Source organism: Cygnus atratus, chromosome 6 (genome assembly GCF_013377495.2).
Source record: "Cygnus atratus isolate AKBS03 ecotype Queensland, Australia chromosome 6, CAtr_DNAZoo_HiC_assembly, whole genome shotgun sequence".
NCBI classification, from domain to species: domain Eukaryota; kingdom Metazoa; phylum Chordata; class Aves; order Anseriformes; family Anatidae; genus Cygnus; species Cygnus atratus.
This window is the reverse complement of record NC_066367.1, coordinates 1,028,760-1,049,474: the sequence shown is the minus strand read 5'-3', so window position 1 is coordinate 1,049,474 and position 20,715 is coordinate 1,028,760. Positions and strand designations below refer to the sequence as shown.

General features: G+C 46.2%; 2 protein-coding genes across 5 annotated transcripts in view; both read right to left on the bottom strand.

The window, feature by feature from the left end:
* The window catches only part of SF3B1 (splicing factor 3b subunit 1), a 426,274-nt gene extending 406,299 nt beyond the window's left edge, over nt 1-19,975 (bottom strand). For all 4 annotated transcript variants that reach the window (XR_004777166.2, XM_035572669.2, XM_050711541.1 and 1 more), the window contains exon 1: nt 19,969-19,975. The gene's annotated coding sequence lies outside the window, so the exon portion shown is untranslated. The remainder of the gene's footprint in view (nt 1-19,968) is intronic.
* HSPD1 (heat shock protein family D (Hsp60) member 1) overlaps nt 1-19,975 on the bottom strand; it is a 388,176-nt gene extending 368,201 nt beyond the window's left edge. Inside the window, exon 1 of the mRNA XM_050711544.1 lies at nt 19,969-19,975. The gene's annotated coding sequence lies outside the window, so the exon portion shown is untranslated. The remainder of the gene's footprint in view (nt 1-19,968) is intronic.
* Nucleotides 19,976-20,715: the final 740 nt, after the last annotated feature.

Genomic DNA, 20,715 nt, shown 5'->3' with positions numbered 1-20,715 from the left:
CTTCTATGAAACCTGGGATAATCTCCCATCATTACTGATTAGGCTGGGACTCCTTTTAAAAATTAAAAAATAAAATAAAATATCCTTTTTCTTGAAAAGCAAAATGAGCCCCGATGGTGCTCGCTTTCCTCAGCCCTAGTCCTAAGCTCTCTTGCAATTTAAAAATGCTTCTGGGTCACCAGCATTAGACTGGTTTCTTAATCTTCATCATGTCTTCTTTCTGCAAACTTTGCTTTCTTTGTTTGTTTGCCTGATGTAGTCTCAGATCTTCAGCACAGAGATAGCACCTTTTATCTCTGTGAAGTGTCATGCAAAATTATGGTGGTGCTTAAATATTTAATAATAATATTAGCAATGGGGATTAGAGTCCTGGAGGAGCATGTTTCCTCCCTTGCAAGAGGCAGAACATATAATGGGGGCTTGTGCTCTTTCATTGCCATGGGAAGAGTTTCTCTGCTCCCATTTTCCAGTTGTCACTCTTGTCTTCTTGCTGGGGCTGTTGGGACATACTGGACGTGACTGGGAATGGCTTGGTTAGTGCTGGGTGAAGGACTGCTCTTTCAGGCTGGTGGCCTGCTTGAGCCTCAGAAAGAAACTCAACTAAAATAGGTTTCTTTATTTTCTAGTTAGTGAAATGAAAACCTAGGGAAGCAGTCATACCTTCTGACACCTGTCCTATGGCCTTAACCATCTCTATTTGGAAGGAAAATCGAATGCAACTTCAAGTAATCTCAAAATCACATTTTGGGACAGGAAATCTAAACTTCTCATCAAGAAAACATCACAACAGAAGTGCAGTGGCTTTCCCAAAACTTTCATTTTTGGACAGTGCCTGTTGTCTCCTGCGATCCCCATTGTAGTGCCACTAGGAGGATGTGCCATGGATGGAGGTGGCCAGAGACTGTGCTGTGGGACACAGGTGCACCTCGGGGGGACCAGGCACGCGGAGCTCCAGGCTAACAGCCAAATCCGCACGACACTTGTATCATACAAGGGCCCTTCACAAAAATGTTTTCCTTTAGCTGGGGATAAGCTTCATCTCTCAAGGGTCCTTCAGGAGTGAAGTACAGGGAGAAATCCACTTTTTATTTTACATTTCAACAATAATCTTCTCACCACTGTGCAGAGGAGCAATGTCAACAGCCTGCTGCAGGCAGGAGCCCAGCCACTGCTGCCATGGGAACATCCAGGAGTGCCCCAACAAGGGACAGACACGACCTCGGGGGCTGCCTTGGGGGCTGGAGGGACTCTGGGGCAGTGCCATGGTACATGGGCTGCCAGCAGCTTGGGGCTGTCCCCAGCTCACAGCTCATCTGTCCTTCTTGCTTCCTCCCTCTGAGCAGCACAGATCTCCAAGTGGCTTGGCTCTCTAACTACATACATTTTCTAGGAGGGGGTTTATTGCTGTACCTTACTTAAGTCTGAAGTTTTCTAATGATTGTGGCCAATAACAATTAATTTAACATAATTAAGGCAAATATACACATCCAATTGCCAAGCACAACATTTTTCTCATTCATTTATCACTTAATAGACATCAGTGTATACGTTCAGTCTTTACTAATTGCACAGTTGATAATTCTTTATGACTTCGAGGAGTTCAATGTTTTCTGTCTTTACTTCACTGGCTGCACCCTCTTAGTGTAATCATACTCTTAATTTTGTTTAACTTATGCTAAAGCAAAATATGAATCTAAACCACAGGAGGCAAATAAAACACGTCATTGTACAGTTCGCTACATTTTATAAAACCATTTTGCAATGGGAGCCATCCACCCGTTCTGTTCAATGGAATAAATGGGATCTAACCACGTTTTAAGGACCACGCTCATCTTTAAACTGATTAGTTTCTACCCTTATTACAAAGCACAGACTGGGTCTAACATCTCATTTTATATGCAATTAAACAGGCGAGCCCTGCTGCCTCCAGCACAGTCATTGCGTTGTCATTATTTACCTTGCTGGCTTTGCAGTACAATGTCTGGGCTGCAGGCAGGATCTGCCCAAAGGGGATGCCCTGGGGACGTGGTGCTATGGCAGGGAGAGGGGCATCCTCCTGCTCCCTGCACCCGGCTGGGGATGCATTCCCCCTCGGCACCAGGCAGTGGGAAAGGAGCCAGCACCTTAACCCAGGGCTGGATTTGGGTGGCCAGTACCTGGTCAGGGTACGACCAGTATGGGTCGGTGCTACTCCCACAGTGCTGTGGGGATGCCAGACCTGCCCTGTGTGAGGTGCCTGCCTTCTCCTGCGAAACTCCACCACAAAAAAGGTGAGTCTGAAATGTAGCACTTTCACTGAGACAAGACAGACATAATTTCCTATGCACAAGGAAAAGGTCAAATTTTTTTTTTTTTTTGCCATTTCTGAAGCTCCCCTCTGCTTGCCCAGCACACCCCAGACACTTCCACAGAAGAGGCAATGAATAAATGTAACGCAGAAAAACAAACAAACAAACAAAAACAACAACACACACACACACAAAAAAACTTTAAAAAAAGCCCCCAAAACTCAGACAGTTTTGCCCCCCACTGACAAGCAGTGCCCAGCAAGACTGCCCCACCAGCATCCTGCTGGGGGTCCCAAAAAGCCTCCCCCAGTGGCTGGGGGCCCCTGCCCCGATCCCTGCCGGTCAGGGACAAAGCCCCTGTGGCATAGGGCTGGTAGGGCCAGATCCTGCTTGTCTCTGGCAGCCTGGTTAAAAACACGCAGGGCTTAAAGCAGGCACAGAGCGAGCAAGGTGAGTGAGCAGCAGGCCTCTGCTCCCAGGGCCAGGTTTCTTTCTCTCCCGCTCCTTCTCCTCCTCTCCTTCTCCGTCTTTTTTTTTTTGGACATCGTGTTTAACACTTGCACAATTTGGTGAAATTACAAGCCCGAGAGGACAGAGGGAGAAGCCAGTCTGTTTAAAAAATAAAAAGAGGACATGATTACTTTGCCGAAGCTGTACTTTATATTTTATCTTCCAAAAGAGACAAAGGGAATAAATACTTAAAACCCAGCGGTGACGACAGTGAAGCAATCATGCAGTCGCTGGATACCTTTGTCTCGGGAAGGCATGTAGTCATTTTTACATGTCTGCCACTGCGTGTCAAACCTTTCTTTTCTTCCCCTTTCCATTTTGGATGGCCAAACTGATTATCTAAAATAGAAAATTAGCACACAATGGCTTTACTCTGTGATACCCCTTATGCAACTAATGGGCAAAGCTTGTTAATTGGTTGTAAATGCCAGCAGGTTGCCAAGATAATACTTCAGAAATAAGCGGGTATTCTGATAATTACAGCAATCTTCATCTATAAAAGCTTAAGTAGATGAAGTACTGGCTGGCTTAAAACCAAGATTTATCCCACTGCACTCGCATTAAAAGAAAAAATAAGATGAAAACAATAATGTAGCAAAACAATTATATAGCAGGAAGCGTTGTAGGTTTTAGAGATTGTGAAAACTCAGAAAGTAAAACAGTGCTGTAATAACCAGTTATGGAAAAATAGGCCATTTACATTTGTGTATAATTAAATAGTAGGCTATGCAATTTCACTTTTTAAAGTAAACTGCCTTTTCCTTTTTTTATAGGGCAACGTAGCCATAATTGCTGCATTAAAGCTTTAATGAAAGAAAAAAGCAGCAGATCAAGATGACATGTAACATCCACATTTGTACCGTGGCGTTCTGCTTGTTTAGTAATGGGAAGCTACTGAGGAGATTAAAATTGCAGAATTCTTCCTATTTTTTTCCCCTCTAAAATTGCTATAGGAAGATCATTCAAAGTCTAAAATACATACAATTTATTTTTCTACCTTCAATCCACAAGGATTTAATGGTTTTCCTTACTCTGAAAGTGTTTTAAGAAATACTTTCTTGCAAAAGCGGGGTATTATTTCAGCTCATCACAATTATCAGAAGTAAGCAGCACAAACTTACGGAGGGCTTATCTCTCATTTTAGAATATTACTGCAAATGCTGCACGTCATTATTTTTTAACTTAGCAGTGCTTTTCAGCTTTCCTGTCAGAATTATCAACAGGTTGACATATAATATTGTTATTTGGACTTTTGATACCTTTCCTGTTAACTGTTACAAACGGATTGTGAGCTGCCTTAATGCCTGGCTCAGCCAAGGCAAAGCTTTGGGATAAGGGTGCAGACCTCGAAGAGAATGCTCACCAACGGAAGTAAGATGTGAGTTGATACTGGCAGAGGAGAAAGCCGTGTTGTTATTTTAGTACTTGGACGTGGGCACGCCCTCATAGCAGTTTGCTCAGACAGCATGGGACTGGATGGAGACGCCTTCCCCACGCATGGTCGCACAACACCAACCTGAAGACTTCCCCCACACCTTACTACTACAAAAACCAAGAAGAGCTCATCGGGCAACCAAGGATAGCTCACTGGTGAGCCAAGCCCTTAAATTTCAGCACAGAAGCTCATTGCCTTGCCTCGCCTCGAGCCCCAGTGCTGGGGGAGCGAGCGGTAGGTGCTGCCCACCCCTGTGCTGGCCTCTCCCCGCCAGTACATAATACATGGGGCCGGGGTGGCTCGCCGGGCTCCCTTAATGGACCCAGCTCCCTCGTCTTCCAGGAGTGAAATAAATGGGAGACTTTCTTGGCTGGCATGTATTTCCATTTATGCTTTAAAAATTCATGAGCATAGGTTTCATACGACGGTGTAGTTACTATGGTAATTGTTTATTAATCTGGAGGAGCTTGGTAATTACCACAGATCAGTTTATATAACTCAGACCTGGAGTTGAAGTGCGGGTACGATTTCTTTATGCATCCATCTTTTAGACACTTTTTTCAACTTTTTTTTTTTTTTTTTTGTAACAGAATATGCATTTTCCCCTCTCAGCTCTACTTTTATCCAAGTGCGTACATTTCTGGAAGTGTAGAGAGAGTGTAAAAATGAGAGAGAAACACTCACTTGGAGTTGGCAGGCCAGGACAGCCAGGAAAAAAAAATGTGCGGAGTTAAGAAGCAGGTGCTTTGGGGATTTTTTTTTTAATTTAAAAAAAGTTTTTTTGTTGCTTTAATTTTTTCATGGAGGCAGGGCTCCTTCCTGGAAGGGCAGCAAGGGGCAGAGAACAGTATGTGGCCAGGCGGGGAGCAGGGGACTGTAGGAATCTGGCCCCGTGCCCCCATCCCATGCAGATGTGATTGATGCACTGCCTCTCGCTGAGGTGGTGGCATGTCTAGGGGATCTGCTCAGGTACATGCTTGAGAAACTTAATCTGGAAACAGAGCTTGCACAATCAAAAATTAATTAGTAATGGCTTTTTCAGATAGGCATCACCAACCCCTTTGCAAGGCAGTGTCTTTACGGTGGACACTTCAGGGATGCTGTCTGGAAATCCATAAAATTATACTGCTATTTTTCAAGGAACTTTTTTCATTTATCTAGCAGCTCTTTTCAGAGAGTGAAAATGTTTGACCTGTAAAACCTGTGTATGTTTTTTGCCTGTCTCTGCTCTCACTTGGACAAAATTGAGCACTGCCAGTTTGCTCCGTAACAAAACTGTAGGAAGACCCATCGGCCCCCTGCCTGCCCGCGACCCCTCCATGCCTGTCCCAGCCCCGCTCCTCTGATGGCAGTGCCCGGCCTCAGCTCACTGAGATTCACATTATTTATATGAAAAAGGCGCAGGATGCCATCTCCCCACTCACTCTGCCTGCATAAATTGCGCGTGTTTATTATTCATTGTAACACGGCACATTCTCTGTTTCTGTGTCACTTGTCACTAATCACTTATGCATCTGATGTGCGGATCCAGAGCCGGTTCTCAAGCATTCTTGGCTTCGAAACATAAGATATGCATGGGTAAGAGTTTATCCCACCCCCAAAATAACAACTTTGATACATTTTCAAAAGGGAAAGTGCATATGTTACAGTACTCAGGAGCAGCAATAACCAAACTAGCTGAGAAGTGACACGGACTTGGGTTATTTTCTTGTGTTTTTTTTTTTTTCCTTCCTCTTCTTTTTTTTTTTTTTTTTTTCTCTTTAGTATTTCATGAAAGTGTGTAAAAATCTTAACATTTGAATGCCACACACTTCATTCTGCCTGCGAGATAAAGGACATTTCTCTAAAAGAAACATACGCTCCTTGTTCCTTGTTTTGATTCCTCGTACAGCTTGTCACAATGCATTTACATTTTGTCCATATATTCGCTTTTTTTCAGCCGGAGCTGTGCTTTTGAGGAAGGGTTGCAAACTCTTCTCCTCCAGTGTCCCAGGCAGCCGGCAGTGGGGCTGCCTGTGGGCTGGGGCACATGTGGGACGCGCTTTTCTGGCACCTCTCTCCCCGGTCCCATCTCGCTTTCTTCACAGCCAGCCTCCAAACTTACAGAAACCACCTGCTAAAGCTCAGTGGATGGGGGCACTTCGTCTGCCCCACACATCGCCTCCTGCTGGCACTGCAGCCTGGTCAGCCTGTGGGCAATGCCAGCGACTGCTCTTCCCTGCCCAGATCTGCTCAGGGAAGCTCTGCGAAAAGGCTGGCAGCCCTATAGCACTCGTGCTAGGGCTCTGACCTCTCTTCTGCCACCTCACGGAGCTGGGGGAGCAGTCACAGCGGTGGCAGAGCCCATCTTACTGCAATGAACCTGGTGCCTACAAACAGTGATGGAGCCCCCTACATAGTCAAAGGATTTCAGCTCCTCCGTTTGGCGTTTCTGTCATGACATCTGGCATTTGAGACATGGCTGTGCCGTGCTGTATGTTGGTCTGTTACTCCCCCTCCTCACAGTAACCCAGGATATAAGATCTGTGAGGTTGGCCTGGCCTCATGGGCAGGCAGCATGCATACCAGCCAGCAGAGCAGGGGCCTGATCACACTACGCCCACCGCAGTAATAATTCCTGTGGCAATACTGAAAAAGAAGTCAGGAAACTGGTCAAGCTGTCTGATGCGAACATTTTCTCCTCTCTACAAGGCTGCTGAAAGAGTGAACTGCTTCCAAAGGAGTTTTATCTGAGGAGATAATTCTAATTGTTCCCCGTTCTGCTGTTATCTGATGGGAACACTCTCGGCAGCGACCTCCTTGCTGAGTGAAGTAAGCCCTACACAACACCAGAGACGCAGCTTGAAATTAGGATACAGAAAACCAATGCCAAAAATATGTCAGCTTGGAAGGTCATTAAGAATTATCCATTTGTGTATGTTCACATGCCAACAGTACCTTAAGTGATTACCTTGGAGGGACAGATTTGTCTAACGAACATACGAATTAACAATATAAAATTGTGATTGATAAATCAAATAAGAATTTATAATTTGGCAATGTATCTAACTGGGATGGAGTTTCACTGGATCTGGATGCAAGAGGCGCCGCTGGTGTTCTTTGCTAAAAATGACTTTCGGTGGTATTTTTCCACTTTATGACACCACAGCTTTAGGTGCCTGATCTAAGAGCTAGCTTGCTCGTACCTCAGGCAGATACAACTTGTTCTAAAGAGCTTGACTCACAGTTTCCAGGAGTTATTTTTTTAAACCTCTCTGCCCACACCTTTATTGATTTTATTTTTTAAGCTCAGCTTAGAAATTAGCCTGGACTGGTACTGGCATACAAATGCTTGGTTTTTAAACTATGTAATAATTGGTATAATTTGGGTTATTTTCAAATTTAGGAACTCAGATAAAAGCAGCTGACATTTAGTTCTGCTTTTCTGCACTGACATAGTTCAGGAGGGAGTTTGATTTTTTTTCTATGAAAGTTAGGCTACATTAGTAGTTTACTGAGTTGGGAACGGCATTTCCTACTCACAGAATTTAAAAAGTCTAGGAGAACAACAGGTTTAGGTTTAAAAAATGTCTTGTACAGGTGGGTTTTTATTTTTCTTCCAAAGCTTTAGACTCCTATTGGATACGACCAAGGCAATATACACATCATGATTTTAAATAAGCTGTTACTGGCAGATGTACTTCACGTAACATTTACAATAAATTCTTAGGGACTCCTTACAGTATTGCTGTCTTTTTGGCTTGTTGGGCTCAGGGCACTCCCAGTGCATGTGAGCAACAACAAAAATTTTTGGTAGCAGCTCCTGTTTGAGCTACTACCATCTAGCACTTGCCAAACTGCACACTAGAGATCCTGACAATAAGAAAGTACCAAAGGAATTGTTATGTTTCATTACTCCGTGTGATCAATGCCTCCTTGTGTGCTAATGAACCAAAGTTAGGTCATAATTGCTTTTAAAGACAAAATTATTTAGGATTTCTTTGACTTGATATAAAGGGGAAAATTCAGTCTGTCGGGTCTGTGATGCATTGAGTACCACGTCTCTTGCAAATTCAGAATTGCCATAGTAAAACCTGCTGTTTATCTGAGGTGGAAATTTCAAAGGTGTTTATGTTGGAGCATGCTATTAAATGGATTGGTTGGTCACAAAATGCACAAAATCAGTTACTGAAACCCTGCCCATTGTGAGGCCAGACGGAAACAGTGCTGGCCTGTGGCCCCCTGGTGCATCCGTGGCTTGGAACCATGGCATGAGAATGCACCTGCACCAGGAGCCAGCCCTGCGACTCCTGTGGCTGCTCTTGGCCTTGGCCAAACCTCCGTCAGCAGGCTGTAGCACTGCTTTTTAGTAGCACTGTGGGATGTCTCTGTGGCTGGAAACCAGCCACCTCTGTGCTAGAGCCTGCTGCAGGTGAGGGAGCTCTGCTGCCCTGCAAAAGTACCACATCCATGGCACTTCCTAATTCATCGCATGCTGTCTTTAAAGTGAGAAAATGCCCCACAAGAAGAAAATTGAAAGTAAAAGCACTGATGTTTGGGACCATAACCAGAAAACGGAGCATTAGGACTCAAAAACAGATGTCATTGTGTCTGTGGACTGTACAGATAACATAACAATACCACATTGTACAGAGTGCTCTGTGATGCGTAGGGTTATGAGGGGAGTGAAGGGGCAAGGGAGCCCATGAGACCTGGTCCATCACAGCCATGTCTTCATGGTTTCCATGGAGACCACAAAGGAAAACCAGGTAAAAATGTAAAGAATAGCGTTTCACCAGGTGATGCAGAATTTTCCTTGTCACCATCTTTGGCACTGATGAAATCCATGAGGAAGTGCTTTGAGGGTGCTGGCAGGAGGCCACCATGCAGTTGCCCTATTAAGCAATGGGTGCGATGGGAGGTGGCAAGACCAAACAGGTCAACTCATAAATGAAATCAGAGCCTCACAGATAAGCTATGGGCAGCTCCCTTGGAGCAACAGAGGACCCAGCTGTTACTGCTGAGCTAGCGTGCTTTACACACACATAGGAAGAGTTCTGTTAAATGGATGACACCCTTTATATATAATCCATAAAACCGAATTTCATAACCAAGTTTATCAATGGTTTCCCACAGAGACACCATGTGGGAGAGATGTTGTTTTGCCCCTGCAGTTGTCCCCAGGACCTGGCTGCCACCAGTGCTGGTACACCAAGGGTGCTGTGAGAGCACTGCAAGGCAAGGATGTTGCAAGGGCAGTGGGGACCTCACATTTGCTGGCCTGAGGAGCAGCTCAGCTCCCTCGCCACCCCCCTGGCTGTGTTCCCATCCCCTCTCGGTGGAAAGGGCAGGTTTGTGGCCGCTGGGTGCGAGCTACAAGCAAGCAGCGTGCCCAGCACAGCGCGGGCATGCAGCAGCCACCCCGGCAGGAGTGGGGCGCTGGTGAGGAGAGGCGTGGGATGCAGCCCTGCGTCTCCGCCAGTCCTGGGGAGGCTGCAGAGCAAAGCATGACACAACCCCTTAGACATTTAGGGAGGGGGCACGTTATTTTAATATGCTTTTTTGTGCTTAATAGAAAAGGGGTTTGTGGTTAATTCTTTATTATCTCCGACAGCAGTTCTCTCTTCGGCTCCTCTTTCTGTAACTGCCAAGCTAGCATTTTCCTTTTTTATTGCTCCTTTCTTAGAGGTTTGCTTTGGACTATTGCCAGTTATCATTTCCCATTAGGGCAAATATTGCATCAAACTCATGATTAGGGATTTGAGGGCCTGGGAATATTATTTTCGAACATTTGTCTTTCATTTTCTGAGAGGTTTTTTTCTCCTCTCTTTGCACACACACACACGCACACATGCCTGTGTATCTGTGGATGTACATATGTGTGTATATTTTTATAGAGAGGGAGAAAGAGAGAGCTGCATGCATCTGATTGCACACGTATGTTTCCGTGGAGGCATGTGCCTATTTGTGCGTAAAGTTTTAAACCCCTGCGCCCAGGCCAAGGGAGACTCTCTCCTTATGAGGGATTTCCAAGGAAGCTGAAGGCACCCAGGGAGGAGGATGACAGATTTGTTTGTGTGCGCTGGGCTCAGTGCTCCAGCTCCGTGCGAGGGAAGGTGCTAACACATGCTGTCAGCAGGGAGGGGACGCCACTGCGAGGAGCTGCCACAAGTGTCACTGCCCTTGCGGAGCCGGGCAGCAATGCTGCCTGTGCCTGAGCCTGCCTTTTGACGTGCCACATGCACTGCTGTGGGCTTCAGGGTGCCTGGTGTTTGGCTCTATCCATCTCCAGCATTCAGGCACTGCTGTGATCTTCAAAAACCTTTCCAGCTGCCGCCTGCTCCTGATGCTGGCTCTCAAAACACAACACCCATTTTTGGTACCTTATTTAGGGGAGGATTTTCTGAGGAATACTTTTTTTTTTGCCGGTGAAACTTTGCTCACACCTGGTCTGGGGGCAGCTGACGTGGTGGGGCTGGGGGTTGGAGGTGATGCTGTGGGAATGGGGCTGGGCACATCCTCCATGCCAGGTCACTTAACCCTGCACACCAGTTTTTGCAGCTGTCAATGAGGGGAATGGATTTACTCAGCCTCCTCTCATACCGAGTGCTGCAGCTCTGATTAACCAGGGCCCACGGCCTTATTGCTGCTTACAGATAAGTTGGATTTCAGCAGCTGGCTGTGGGGAGGTGAGCACATTCATCTTGGTAAAAATCCCCTGGTGGGGAAGTTTTATGCGGCAGGCGCAAAGCAACACCAGCAGTATCCAGAGCACATGGAGGGCTGGGGATGGGCTCGGCCCATGGAGGCTGGCGGGGAGGCTGGAGGGCAGCGGGGCAGGGCGTGGCGGGCTGGGGCACTCCCAGCCCACGCAGATAGCCGCCGGGCTCCCAAACACATACATTTCCAGGCAGCCAATTTGTCTGCCTCCAAAAAAAATTATTCTTCAAGGCTTGTTCCCATCTGCCAGAAGAAAACATGTCATTAAAAAAAACAAAACAAAACAAACAAACAAACAAAAAAAAAACCACACTAACATTGACAGACAGGAGTGCGTTCTGGAGATAAAGCCCTCTGCTTTTACCTGATTCGGGCGACGGCACTAAGGGGCGAGACAGCCGTGTCATCCACATGCTTTATTAACAGTCAGCTTTTAATCTTGCTTCTCCCTGGCAAGCTGACAAATATTTTTCCCTTTACTCACTGTTCACCATTTCATTCTTCTGACAAATACCGCACTTACTTCATTTAAATTTTGCAAAACTGAGCCCAGGCGAAATGATTCAGTCATTGTGCAGATGAAAGACAATGTCATCTCTTTTCCTGCTTGTACGACAATGGCTGCAAGTTAAAATCACTGCACGATGGTGTCAGTAGTTCCTGTCATAATTTCTGCCGATGATAAACCCAACTGTGTATTTCCAGTTTGGCCCTGCTGCTTCTGCCCTCCCTTCCTAAAAATAGAGTCATGGTCCCCGCATGGGGAAGCTCGGTGTTGAGAGAAGGTGCAGCAAGCTCCCAGTTATTTCAGCAATCTTAAAGTGATTAAGGGAGGCGGATAGTTAATTAGAATATTCTAAAAACACAGCTGCTAAAAAAAAAAGTTTCAAACAGCCACCAACTTGTTATTATTTTGTCATCGTCTCATGACACGCTCACGACATATGGGAGAAATAACAGATGCAATCCCCTTCCCTGCAGTGCCCCGGCGGCCGCACTGTCCCACAGCCTCAGCCCCTTCAGCAGGGGCTCTGCCAGGCAGTGCCCAGCCCCGTGGCCATCTCCGGGCCCACACACACCACCTGGCTCCTGCCCCTCATGCGAGGAAGGCGGATGCTGCTGCTGTGACTGCTGCGGGTGCGCAAGGACGGTCCCCATCTGGAGCAGGGCGGAGGCGTCTCCGCTGCACGCCACCAGCATGAGCTGCACTAGAGGGTGGGAAGAACTCAGGATGCACACATGCTGCACTGCTCAGGGCTGGACGAATACGAATACTAATAATGATAATAATAACAATAATAATAATAATATATTCACGCAGGTTCACAGTGCTATGCTCCTGTAAGCAGCCCTCTGGCCAGCTCAGCTGAAACATGCTCTTTCCTTCTAGTCCCATAAAAAAATATATACTACTCCCTTCACGAGGCTTTCCCAGCACTTCTCCTGAACAGAATATCCATATTATTTCAATATCTCCTCTTAACTTTGTATAACACTGGCCAGCTTAACTTTATAGAGCTTCTTTTTATAGAGTAGCGTTCATTTCTTGTACCAACTCTCAAGGATGTTTTATCTGTTTTATATCTCATTGAATCCTCTGTGAAACTGCACTAGTTTACAATAATTTTATTACTTTATTAATTAAACGTTTTCCAACAAGCTAGCTATGGCATTTCTTATCATCAAGGGTTCCATTAGTTTTTAATGGTGTGAGACAAAATTACCATTTACCCACATGCAATTTAAGAAGCATCATTAACACAGTGAAAGCACCAGGTGGGATTTCTAATAGTTACTGTTTCTCATTTTTGTTTTTATTTAAAAGGAATAACTAGTTTTGAGGTTTTTGCTGCAAGGTTGCCAAATTCTCACTTTGTTTTTATGTTCGAGATAATTTAAAATAATGTTCCTCTGTCTCCTAAGGCTCTGCTCAACGATATCTCATGTATCAGCACATCACTTGTACGCAGTGTCTTGGCGCAGCCGGGTGAGTGTGTTGTCTGCACAGTAATCACCAAGAACAAAGACTCATCTGCATGGCCACCAAGCACAGGGGCATGTGTGTGCGTGCTTGTGCACACACTTGTGCATGTGTGTGCCTAGGGGATGGGTCTGCAGAGCCATGGCAAGCCTCAAACCCCAGCCAGATGCCACCTTGTGTGGCCTGGGCCCTGAAGGTTGTGACCACCAGCACTCACAGAGACCCCGTCCCCAGCACAGGGAGATGTTTCAGAGGGGCCCCGCTGCACAGGGGACAACCTGCAGCGTTCAAATTTTTGGGAAACTCTGAGGCAGGCCCTCTGCGCAGATACTTTCTTTCCATGCAGGAGACAATGGAAAGAAACATGGTTGCGGTAAATATTTACCTTTAGCAAAATGGGAATAATTAAATGGCAACTTAATTACTATATTCTATTCAATTATGCGGAGTGTTGACTAATTGCTGACTCAGTCCATTTGCATGTTAATAAATGCCTGTATTTGAGGTCCTTCTTGGGTAATTCTCTAGGTTTTACAACACAGAGTTGCTGGGCTTTTTTCCTCCTACAACTCACTGCCCTTGCTTAGCCCTGTCATTTCCCAGCGCTGGGGTGGCCGCTGTTGGCATTGGCCACCTTGCCCTTCCTTCTCCATGGGTCTGCTGCTTGTCGCAGACGTTCCCAGTGGGACCAGAGGCCCCATCCATGCCCACCCTATCTGGGATGCCCAGCCACCCCACGGCAGCAGCCCCAGTGCCCCGTGGGCGTCAGGGGCATCCACAGTGTGTCCGAGAAACCACGGCGCTGTGCGGGGCCCAGATGGTGCACGATCCTGCGAAGCGTGGGAGGGATATTCAGAGGGATGTGTTTGACAAGGTGTTTCCTTATTTAAAGGGGAGGGGAGGAGAAGGCAGATGGCGTGGCTGCTTCTAATGACATTCCCTGGCTGGGTTTGTTAGCAGCAGACATGAGAGGGGCACGAGCACCTGATGTGCCGGTCTGCTCGGCTGCCGGCAGGGACGGGGATGCTGGCAGAACCATCCCCACTGCCATCCCTCAGCCATCCTACCATTGGTTTGATTTCCCAGGGTGCTCGGGAGAGGCTGATGAACCAGTGTCAGCACAGGGAAACAGCATTTTTTTTACAGAAATCCCCCATGGCATTGGACTGGTGTGTGCTGGCACAGCCACGCAGCCTCCCAGGGACCTGCAGGGTGATGCTCGGTGTGTGGGGGGCACAAACTGGGGTTTCCTCTAGGAGGTTTTTCAGCATGCTACAATTGACAGCAATCTGATATTTTTATGGCCAGGATCGTCTATCAAAATAGAAACAAATATTGCATTTTCTAAATGGGCAGATAATTGTTCCATGACGAAGAGAGTAAATACGTGCGCAGTAATAGCCTGTGCCTCAAACGCATGCTGAACTGAACTTCTGGTCATATAAATTTCTAATTAATTTGCTTGTGCAAGCCATGGAACAAAAGCTCTGATTACACATTAGAGCGAGAGGTGCACAAACACCCGCCCTGCTGCTTGCCCGCACAGAGGGGCCATGCAGCAGGGCAGGCACCTCTGGAGCCTGGGGACATGGGGCAGTGCCACCAGCAAGGTGGCGGTGGCCGTGCCAGGCTGGCGGTGGCTGGCGCATTATGCTAATGGCCCAATCATTATTTATTCCTCTGGAATTCATTACGGTGGCATTATTTGGGATCGGCTCATTGAGCGTCACAGGCCCATCCATAGGACTTTTAGCATGACCTCATTAATAATGAATGGCTCTGCCTTGAAGCGGTCCCGTGCCCTGGATTTTAAGGAAGCTTTTGGAGGGCTGGCCAGGCTGTGGAGAAGCACCCCGATAGCAGGGTGGGGTTGCACAGTGACTGCTCCAGATTTGGATCCATTCTGATTAATTTTCTTCTCATGACAGCAGCTTGGAGCTGACTCCTCCATCAAAAACAAAGTTCAGCACTGCTACTGTCTAAAGCAACTAAAACCTTCAGCAACCTTTTTTGGAGAATTCCCAGGTTTTGTTAATTAACAATATCATTGGGTATTGTAAAGCTGTTCATGAGAAGAAAATCACGACTGGCAGAAATCTTTCTCTATTTAAAATTGACTATTTTGTTTGAACAGTGCACTTTTTCAAAAACATTCACTTTTATTTTTTTTTCCCCTGAAGTTCTCAGTAATATTTAAAAAATATTTGTATCTTGAAAGCATGTTTTGAATGTCCCTCATCCCAGGAGCATCTCGAGGCAGCACCTTTCACAAAGGAGACTGACAGGGGCTGGCTTTCCCCTGTCCAAAACAGCTCTGCCTATCATAGCCCAGCAGCTCTGATGTCTCCCTGAAGCCAATGGGAAACTGCAGCCTCTGTCCTTGCACCTCCCCACAGCATTGCATTTGCTGCCAAACTTCTGAGTTTCATTCCTTTAACACAGGCCCTGCAGACAGCTTCATCGCAGGTTCTTAAGGCTAATCCAGTGACCTTGTCTCATTTTATTATAATGAATAATTGTAATTCAGGTAATTAACCTGAAGTAACAGCTGATAGCGAAAACTGTGTCTGGTGGCAGAGTACATCCTGCACATTCCTGACATCACAACACTTTAGGGCTTTTCCTTTGTCTGGTCATTGCTGGTGTCACATTTCAGTCTCCGAGAGAACAGCTCTCCTGCTTCCTCTGCTCAGAGCTCGAGGTCAATATAATACATTAAATTCTTTCTGAACAGCTCCAAGAAAAACATACGAACAGCTTCCCTAGCATAAACTCAGGGAATACATTATACTAATACACCAGTACCAAATATTCTTAAAAAAAAAAAAAGTTAGGGCCAAGAAAGACAGTTAGAAATTTGCTCTTGCTTGTGGCAGGACATCCAGGACATCCTCCAGGAGCGCAGGACCTCCTGACGTGGTCTCAGCAGGGGCCTCTCCTCCCATGCCTTCCTGCTGCCCTCAGGCCCTCATGGAGAAGAATACTTAAGCAAAAGCTCCCTTTTACTATAAGTAAAAGCCTTAGCATCAGGGTGGAAATCACAAGCTTGTAAGTTAGGACATGGACGGGCACATTTGGTCATACCACGCCTCTGTTCAGGTATAGCCCACTTTGGGCAACCCTGCAAGGATATGCACTTGCAGAAGACGGAGCTGGTGAAAAGGACAGGCCGTTAAGCCCATCATGGTGGCACAGTGATTTCCAGGGGCAGAAGGAACTAAAGTCACCAGAGCTGATGACTGCAGGGATTATTACCCAGTAACGCAAAATAAATCAGTAGTGGCAGCACTTGGGGCTGGGCTCTGGTGCAGAGCCTTGGGCTAGCCAGCATCCTTTTTGGGCTCACGTTCTCCCCTCCTCTGGCAACCAAGGGAGACAGCACCCACCTTGCAGGTACGTCACAAGTCCAAATGCACGTTCACATGCCCATGTGCTCCCAAACCCCTGCTCCCAGGCCCTGGGGTGAAAGCCCTGACCATCGTCCCCGAGAAGTGCCGCGATCAGCCTGAGAACATGGCTGGTGTCAGCAGCTCGTGAGGGCTTCTCCAGCAGGGTTGCTGCAAGGGGCACATGTGAGTTGGCCACTGGTTTTTCTAAATAAACCTACTCTAAATGAACACCAACAGACTGCTCTGGCCAGTATATAAAACCACATAACACACTTGTGCTTGTTAGGAGACAAGTCAAATGACTGTGTGTATGTATACGAACACACACACTCAGACATGCAGCTTATCTTAGTGGAGAGCTGCATGGAGCTGGTGTGCGTGGGGAGCAGCCGCGTGCGTCCCTGTTCCTGCATGCGATCGCTGTGGTGAAACCCACATCAAGCAGCGAACCGGAGGCTGTGTTCCTCTATGTGAAACACAGCTTAATTTTAGAGCAAGTACTGCTGCAGAAAAGGCTGCCAGAGTCTGCCTCGCACCACTCCGGGCAGCATCTTTCATAAAACAATTATATTTTTTCTGGATGTAGTGAAAGCCTTGAAAAAAGTTTACTTGATGTCCAACCAAGCAATGCTACATCTTCAAATTTGAAGGAGAGCTCAGAAAGTTAGTTTTTTATTATTCTTCATTTAAGTATTATTTTTTTAATTGCAGCGTATTAAACATAAAATCTGGTACAATCTTTAAAAATAAATAGGACCTAACTATAAATGGGCCCTGTTGTGTTTTTATCTTTGACAAGCAAGTAATTGCTTCTCAAATTTATCAGTTTGTTTATGCAAAAACCATTTACCAAGCCTAGCTCAAAAGCATCAATTTCATCATTATCATCTTATTAATTTAGCCAAGCTATAACACAGCTGATTATTCCTGAGTAATATCCTCTGCAGCACATCATGTGTGGCAAAACCATCTGTACAGTACCTATTTAATAAATAAACCCTCGGCTAAATGTCTCTGTTTATTGAGAACTAATGTTTATAGAAAATATAATGGAACTCAATAAATAACTCAGCTTCATCAACCTGCATATGAATCAGTGCGAAGAACGCTGACATCATCACCTTTCAAGTACCAGAGAAAGCAAAATTACCCAAAAGAGCTATAGAGTCAATATTAAGGCATTAAAACTGCAATGAAGGCATATTAATGCTTAAAACTTCATTGTTTGCAGTAGAATTGCCACAACGGACATATTTTATAACTCTAAGAATACTTAGGCTTTATGACTGCTTCTTTGTTGAGTGCCTTGCACTTAATGTAGTTTTCCACTTTAAATAAAAAAACCCTCAAGATCTTAAAAAAAAAAAAAAAGAGGAAACAGAAAATTGCTGATTCCAGGCATTCATTTTTAAAATAACGCAAACTGCTGATTCCAATTGTTCAGATGGAGAGAAACACAAACTTATTTAACTCCATGCTTCCTGAGCCCCTGCTGCAGGCTCTGGGTGTCCCGGGCTCCACGGGGCAAGGTGAGGATTGCACCACAGCATGGCACAAGGATTATGGAACAAGCCATGCACAGCTAAAGACGTTATTAATATCACAACCAGGTTTTAGGGGAGGAAAAATGAATGGCATCGCTGCAGACAGTGTGATAAGTATCGATTGCTCGTTGTTCCAGCCCATGCAGCTTGTGCTGGTTGATTTGATTTGGTGCTTTACAAGGGCTCCTCAGCTACAAATCAGGCATTTAAGCAAAACCTCTCCACGCTGGCTTGATACCATCCACAAGGAATAGCAGACTGCTTTCCTACACCAATGTGGGGGGCTCGGGGATCAGGGCGCTGTTTGCTGGTGCTTCACTACCCCATCCCCTTGCAGCAGTGCTGCGGCGGGCACCTTTCCACAGGTACCTTTCCGTGGGCACCTTTCTGGTGGCACCGCCACCGTGCCGTGTGTGCCCGACCCCAGTGACCAGGGAGCCACAAGCCGGGACCCTCGCACCTGGTCTGGCCAAGCCCCAGCATCACCATGGCTCCGTGAGCGCCTCAAGTCCTTCCCGTCCCCGAAAACTTCTGCTGCACATATGCAGCGCTTGTTTTCCTTCCTGAATAAAACAGCAGATCCGCAGCGCGTCTTCGCCTAATGAAACTGAACATATTTAGAACATATGTGAGCCCGCTCCTCGCGAAAAGAACCATTTGTGGTTAACGAAGAAAGTATTCATGGTTTAGCTGCTAATTGCAGGGCGGTCTGAGTTTTCTTTATGAGAAAATAAAAAGGTAGCGCTGCCATTGTAAGCACACAATGGAAGGGGGGCTTTTTTTCATTTTTATTTTTTGCTGAGATTTGGTGCCTTTCGATCGGTGACTCAACGTGTGGGGTTTACCCTGGCCAGGGAGAAAGACACCATGGGTAGTTCCTATGTGGCTGTACACCAGCTAAAAACCATATGCTTCTTTTAATGATTACTCCTACTGCACATGAAAGGATGCGATATTTTTCTCACTCGAAGTCAATAGGAGGCTTGCCGTTTGTTTGAATCTAGGGAGAGATCTGCCCGCTGCCAGAAAGGGCTGAGCACTTGTCCTTCCCAGTGTCAAACTCCAGTGCAGCAGCGCGATCCACCGCGTCCTCCTGGCCTCTCCCTCTCGCCCCTATCCCCTCCTGGCCTCGGAGAGGTTATTTCTTCATCACTAAGGTTTGCTGTGAACTCAGCCCACGAGAAATTTGAAGGCAACGTTGGGTGAATTACAGAAAATGAGGCGGTATTTTTAACCACCGTGCCCCAGCCTACTGCTCCATGGCAGGCATCAATTCTCTGCTAATTTTGGAGTGTTCTTTTGAGGCAAATTTTTCTGGCCAACATATTTTATTTTAATTAATCAAAGTGCCTTATTATACCCTACTCTCAGAATTGCCCCTGAACCTTGTCTTCACTTCTGAAGATAAATAGTAGGTTTTTTGTTCAAAAGGAGAATTAAAAGGGTGATTAAGATCTCCTTCAGAAAAATAAACTGCTAAATCTACATGTTATGGAATGGGAAAAAAATCCCTTTTGTCACTATCTTTAACCATTGCAAAAATCCATTATAACGTATGGTTTGAGAACATATTAGCAAGTGAACAAACTGTTACCAAATGAACGCAGAGCTGGAAAGTCACAAATGAACCCTAAATTAGAAGTGCATAAAGCATCAAGCCAGTTGAATAGAATAGTGAGCATCTTAGTTGAAAAAAGTCATGATCAAAATATGAGATAAATGCTGCAGGGCAGAATACAGAATTTGAAAGGCTTATTCATATGCTATACAGGGATCCAAGCTGATGTTATACAGTCAGTGCTAACGCATCTCTGCGAGTGGGAGGATGACAATTTAATTCAGAGTAGGGCTTTGGGTTTTGAATGAGTCCACGCGTGCACAGGCAGCTGTACGTGCCAGGGAAACGGTTTCATGTCGTCTAAACGAGTGCTTCGGAGAGCTGAAGCTTAAAAGGTGTAATAACAGCAGGTTTTCACCTTAGGTTTGAATCTCCATAGGCTTCCTATGCAAGGATCTAAGTGCTTGCAGGTGTGGGTTGGGCTCCTCTGGGGATGCCTCTTGGCTCCTCAGCCTGTCAAGGAGCATGGGGCACATGCCTAAGCACAGTGGTGATGGGGACATGCCCCGTACTCTGCTGCACTCCAGGATAGGGCACAGACATCAGCATTTATTGGGCCAAAGCAAAGTACCGCATTTCTGGAGATGTTTGTGTTAGCTTGGCTTTGGTCTATGGTGCAATGCACTGCTTCTAGCATGCTGGGGCAGAAGGCGCAGTCAGAAATATTTCCCTTTTGGCTGCCTTTTAAGAGCAGCCAGGTGGTCATAAAGAGGATCTTTCCTCTTCATAAAAGATTAGAGGCAGCAATTAATATCTGGTCTGCTTTTTGAGTCCCAGTTGCCCCATCCCCCTCTGCAGACTGCAAGCCCTGTGGCTCATTCACCCACTGGTGCTGCTGCAGCACTTCAGGAGGAAATTAAACACAAGCACATACTGGCTGTACTTGGTGCTGTGACCTTGCAGCGCCTGGGAAGCCAAAACCAAACCCCTCTAGGAAATGACACAATGGGCCCAGAGAGCACCAACAGTAAGTGTCACTGCTATCTCCTTGCTGTCCTGCTGACTGTGCCATACCCCGCTAGGATAGCTTTCTGCAGGCTATGCTGCAGCTCAGCTTGAGCTTTCCAGGCTTAGTTTTGGAGCCACAAGGTGAAAATGGTTACCCATGTGAAGACCAAAGTCCTCCAAACTTCCCAGGTGTACGTTCTCATATCCAGAGCATCACTGGCCCTTACACAGTGCTTGGAGCAGCTAGGAGAGGCCAAGACCTTGCATGCACATCCAAGAAGCACAAGATCTCCTTTACTGGAG